The following is a 5,839-nucleotide window of genomic DNA, read 5'->3' as shown; positions in this document are numbered from 1 at the left end:
AATATGGCTCATGAGGTTGTTACCTTCGCTCGCGAAGCGAAAAGCATGATTAGGCATTTGGTTACATACATGTGGAGTGCGTATGGCGTACGTGTGAAGTGTGTGTGGTGTACGTGTGGAGTGCGTATGGCATACGTGTGGCGTACGACTGTACATGTGGAGTGTGTGTGGCGTATGTGTGGAGTGTGTGTGGCGTACGTGTGGAGTGTGTGTGGCATACGTGTGGCGTACTTGTGGAGTGTGTGTGGCGTACTTGTGGCGTATGTGTGGTGTGTGTGTGGCGTACTTGTGGAGTGTGTGTGGCGTACTTGTGGTGTACGTGTGGAGTGTGTGTGGTGTACGTGTGGAGTGTGTGTGGCGTACTTGTGGAGTGTGTGTGGCGTACTTGTGGAGTGTGTGTGGCGTACTTGTGGAGTGTGTGTGGCGTACTTGTGGAGTGTGTGTGGCATACGTGTGGAGTGTGTGTGGCGTACGTGTGGAGTGTGTGTGGCGTACGTGTGGAGTGTGTGTGGCGTACGTGTGGAGTGTGTGTGGCGTACGTGTGGAGTGTGTGTGGCGTACGTCATTTCCTCCCTCCCAGAGCGTCATGACGTCATTACGCTAAACTCAATTCCTCTCTTCCTGTTGTTCTCCACACGATAAATCCTGTATTTCTACCAAGATGAACAAAATATATACATCACATCATGATTGTTTAATACCAGGATATGAACGAACATTCACAGCTGCAATGTCGGCACCAAACGGCGGCCATTTCGAGGTAATTTCGTTTTTCTGTGGATTGGCGCCGCTCAATGATAAAGGTGATTCTCATGTAAAAGGACACTTTACATTTTTTCTCATTGAAAGGAAAAGGACACTGTTCTTATCAGTTTAATAGCTGATATGTCCCGCAATGCGGGACTAGTCTATTCAATGGATTTCTGGTATCGGGAGTTGGATCAGGGGCTTGCTCCGTCCGCTCCACGCACCGATCCGGTATTGCAGTATCTCTGGGAACGGTGCACCCCCTTTGGGGGAGACCTGGAAAACAAAAAAAAGATTCTTAGATTAAAAGTTGAAGGTGTTTTTTCCACTTGGAGGAATATTTAAATTTCAAAACTCCGTTAATAATAATAATAATTCATTTATTTTGTATAGCGCTTTTCCAGAAGCCCAAAGGCGTTTTGACAGAGTGGCAAACATAATGCATAACAATACATGAAAACAACAATTGCAAAAAGACAAGAATCAATAGGGAAATATTTAAAGCAAAAGGAGGGAGAAGGAGAAGAGATAGTCAGGGGTTAAATGCTGTGGGTTGAATGTTGAATGCAGTGTTGAACAGGTGGGTCTTTAGTGATGTTTTGAATGTGGTGAGTGAGGAGGAGTCTCTGATGGTGTGAGGTAGTGAGTTCCAGAGGGTGGGAGCAGCGATGGAGAAGGCCCTGTCCCCCCAGGATCTGAATTTGGTCCGGATGGAGGGGGTCAGGAGGTTGGTACCAGCAGAGCGGAGGTTGCGGGTGGGAGTGTGTCTGGAGAGGAGGTCAGCCAGGTAGGATGGGGCCAGGTTATGGAGGGCTTTGTATGTCAAGAGGAGGATTTTGTACTGGATTCTCTGGGGGATGGGGAGCCAGTGAAGCTTGTAAAGGACGGGGGTGATGTGGTCACGGGTCCGGGAATGGGTGAGTAGACGGGCAGCGGAGTTCTGAATGTATTGGAGTTTATTGGTGATTTTTGAGGGTGAACCATAGAGGAGGCTATTGCAGTAGTCCAGACGGGAGGTGATGAAGGCGTGGATGAGGGTTTCTGCAGCCGTGGAGGAGAGGGATGAGCGGAGACGGGCAATGTTTTTCAGGTGAAAGAAGGCTGACTTTGTGATCTGTTTAGTGTATTTGTCGAAGGAAAGGGTTTGGTCAAAGATGACGCCAAGATTCCGGATGTGAGGGGAGGTGGATACTGGGATACCGTCGATGTTGAGGGCAAAGTTATGGGTGGATTTTGTGAGCGTTTTTGGGCCAATGATGATTATTTCAGATTTATCACAGTTAAGCTTGAGGAAGTTGATTTGAAGCCAGGATTTTATTTCAGTGATGCAGTTTGTCAGGATAGAGTGGGTGTCGGTGGAGACGGACTTGGTGGAGATGAAAAGCTGGATGTCATCGGCGAAGCAGTGGAATTGGAGACCATGACGGCGGATTAAGTGACCGAGCGGGGACAGGTAAAGGATGAAGAGGAGGGGGCCAAGAACTGAACCTTGGGGGACACCTTGGGGGAGGGGAGCAGTGGGGGATTTGCAGTTATTGATGGAGATGAACTGGCATCTGTCAGAGAGGTATGATTTAATCCAAGAGAGGGCAGTGCCGGTAACGTTAAAGGTGGATTCAAGTCGGGTGAGGAGGATAGTGTGATCGATGGTGTCAAAGGCAGCGCTGAGGTCGAGGAGGACGAGAATGTTGAGGTTGCCAGCGTCAGAGGAGAGGAGAAGGTCGTTGGTGATTTTGAGGAGAGCAGTTTCAGTACTGTGGTTGGAGCGGAATCCGGATTGGAATGTTTCATACAGGTTATTGGCAGAGAGATGATGTTTGAGTTGAGTGGCTACAGCGCGTTCCAAAACTTTTGACAGAAAGGGTAGGTTGGAGATGGGTCTGAAGTTGTTTAGGGTGTCAGGGTTTAGACCAGGTTTTTTTAGAATGGGGGTAACAGCAGCAATTTTGAGGGAAGGTGGGACGATGCCTGTAGACAGGGAGGAGTTTATTGTTGCGATGATAAGTGGAGAGAGAGCAGGGAGGGAGGCTTTGACAAAGCTGGAGGGGATGGGGTCAAGAGTGCAGGTGGCAGTTTTCATTCCTATGAGGAGTTCAGAGAGGTCAGTAGGGGAGATTGGGGAGAACCGAGACAGGGGATGGCAGGACAAGGGGGGGCAGGTGGTTGGAGGGGGAGCGGGTGCGGCGGTGGTCAAGCTGTTGTAGATGTTGTCAATTTTGCGTTGGAAGAAAGAGAGGAAGGAGATGCAGTTGTCTACTGTGAATGACTGGGTGGTGGTGTTCAGGGGGCGGAGGAGTTTGTTTATTGTCGAGAAGAGTGCTTTTGGGTTTCCGGAGCCAGAGTGGATAATTTGAGAGTAGTAGGCAGAGCGGGCGCGGGAGAGGGCATCTTTGTAGTGTTGTATGTGGTCCTTGTAGGCTTGGGAGTGAACTGTGAGACCCGTTTTATTGCGGAGTCTTTCAAGTTGGCGAGCACGAGTTTTCATCAGGTGGAGTTCAGGGGTAAACCAGGGAGCAGAATGGGTGAAAGAAACTGTTTTGGTTTTTACAGGTGCAAGCTGGTCAAGGCAGGAGGAGAGAGTGTGGTTGTAGTAGTCAGTGAGGTCGGAAGGGGTGTGGAGGTCAATGAAGGGAGAAGTGGACATTTTTTCAGAGAGGGTGGATGAGAATGAGGTAGGTGAAAGAGCGTTTAGCTTACGGAAGTTGATTGTGCGATAATGCCTTGGTGTTGGGGCGGGGATGTTGATGGTCAGAGTGATGGCTAAGTGGTCAGAGAGGGTGAGGTCGGAGCCATAGAGATGGTGCAAACTTAATCCAGTGGAGCAGACAAGGTCCAAAATGTGACCACGGATATGGGTAGGAAAGTCCACATGTTGAGTGAGGTTAAAGCAGGTGAGTAAATCAGTGAAGTCAGTGGTTATTGTGGAGTCAGTGGAGTCCATGTGGATATTGAAATCACCAAGGAGGAGGATTGAGGGGGAGAGGGAACATAGCTGGGTCAGAAAGTAGGAGAAGTCAGACAGGAATGATGGGTGTGGTTTGGGAGGGCGGTAGACGACAGCCATGACTGACTGCGTGTGACCAGAGAGTTTTAAAGCCAGGTGTTCAAATGATGGAGCAGATGAGATGGAGATGAGGTTGGTCTTGATGTCTTGACGGTGGATAACGGCAATTCCACCACCTCGGCCCTCCGAGCGTGGTTTATTGACGTAGGAATATCCATTGGGTGTGGTGAGGTTAAGTGTGTAGTAGTCCAGAGGTTGTTGCCAGGTTTCGGTGAGACAGAGAAAGTCCAGTTTGTTATCCAGGATGTATTCGTTCAGGATGAGGCATTTGTTGTTGAGGGACCGGGTGTTGAACAGGGTGAGCTTGATGTTGTTTTGAACAGCAGGGATGAATTCAGGTGATTTAGCCAGGGTTCGTAGGCAGGAGGTGCGATCGTGTGGGTTGCTGTGACCAGGTGCGCTGGGACGAAGAGTGAGAGTGCGCAGAGCCGACCAGAGGACGGGGATGGAGTGACCTGATTGCAAATAAACAAACTTACGACCGGAGCCACGGTGAATGTACCTGGGTCGTCGGAGGAGTCCATTTGATTTGATGGCAGAGATGCATGATGGGGTGGAGCGGGTATTGAGCAGAAGAAGCCTTGCGGCGGAGTACCTCAGAGCCATGCCAGGCAGGAGCGAAGGGACGAGTACGAGGCCAAGGTCGAGGAGGCAAAGCGGCAAACGCAGCGGCAAACGCAGCGGCAAACGACTGCAGCCGCTAATCAAGACCACAGCGGCAAACAGCCACCGCCGCAAACAACGGCCACAAACAACGGGAGCGGGCCTGAGGAAACAGTGGAGGAGCCGGGCAGGCGAAGCCAGGAGCAGAGCCGGGACCGAGCAGAGGGCAGACCCAACGGTCAAAAATCCGCCACGACCACCAGAAAAACAAACTATGTACAATGGCCCAGTCGGAGAAGCGGCGAACAAGTAACGCCAGCGTCCTCTCCAGACCGGACCGGAAGCCAAACCGTTGAGGGTCAAGGGAAGTTGTATAGTGGTTTGTGGGTTCCTTGTCTCTTTAATATTCTTCCCACTTCTGATTATTCTCCGCCGATTCCTTATCCTTCTCCTCCTCTTTCTCCTTCTTATTCTTCTCCGCCTCCTCCTTTTCGTCTGTGTGCTGAAGCCTCTCCGTGCCCGTTCAAACCTTTCTTGCGATGACTATTGCTAAAAGGTTAATGGAATTAAATAATAAAAAGGACAAATATTGATTGTAAAAAGGTTGATGGAATTAAATAATAAAAAGGACAGATATTGATTGTAAAAAGGTTGATGGAATTCAATAATAAAAAAGACAAATATTATTGATTGTAAAAAGGTTGATGGAATTAAATAATAAAAAGGACAAATATTGATTGTAAAAAGGTTGATGGAATTAAATAATAAAAAGGACAAATATTGATTGTAAAAAGGTTGATGGAATTCAATAATAAAAAAGACAAATATTATTGATTGTAAAAAGGTTGATGGAATTAAATAATAAAAAGGACAAATATTGAATGCAAAAAGGTTGATGGAATTCAATAATAAAAAAGACAAATATTATTGATTGTAAAAAGGTTGATGGAATTAAATAATAATAAATAGCACCGCAAAGCGGGCGTAACCCCTCAGCCCATGCATGGTGGAAACCAATTTCAAGATGGCTGCCGTGGCGGCCAGATTGAAAATTGCAGCACGCCCATTTTCGAAAGGAACCTTCGTCTACTCAACCCCAACACACACTGCAAAAATGGATTTAATCGGACAAGCCGTTCTGCTCGAAATTGACGGAAACCAATTTCAAGATGGCTGCCGTGGCGGCCATACTGAAAATCGCCACGTGCCCATTTTCGAAAGGAACCTTCCTCGACTCAACCGCAAAAACACACTGTACAAATGGATTTAATCTGACAAGCCGTTCTGCTCGAAATTGACAGAAACAAATTTCAAGATGGCTGCCGTGGCGGCCATATTGAAAATTTCCGCATGCCCATTTTCGAAAGGAGCCTTCCTCGACTCAACCCCAACACACACTGCAAAAATAGATTTGATCGGACAAGC

The 5,839-nt window shown here is 48.1% G+C and overlaps 1 pseudogene; it reads left to right on the top strand.

The window, feature by feature from the left end:
* Positions 1-831: 831 nt before the first annotated feature.
* On the top strand, positions 832-1,012 carry LOC137422739 (U2 spliceosomal RNA; annotated as a pseudogene).
* Positions 1,013-5,839: the final 4,827 nt, after the last annotated feature.

The sequence above is a fragment of the Myxine glutinosa genome, chromosome 4 (assembly GCF_964187855.1).
Source record: "Myxine glutinosa chromosome 4, kmMyxGlut1.1, whole genome shotgun sequence".
Taxonomy (NCBI): domain Eukaryota; kingdom Metazoa; phylum Chordata; class Myxini; order Myxiniformes; family Myxinidae; genus Myxine; species Myxine glutinosa.
Note: the sequence above shows the minus strand (reverse complement) of the source record. Positions and strands in the feature narration are given on the sequence as shown.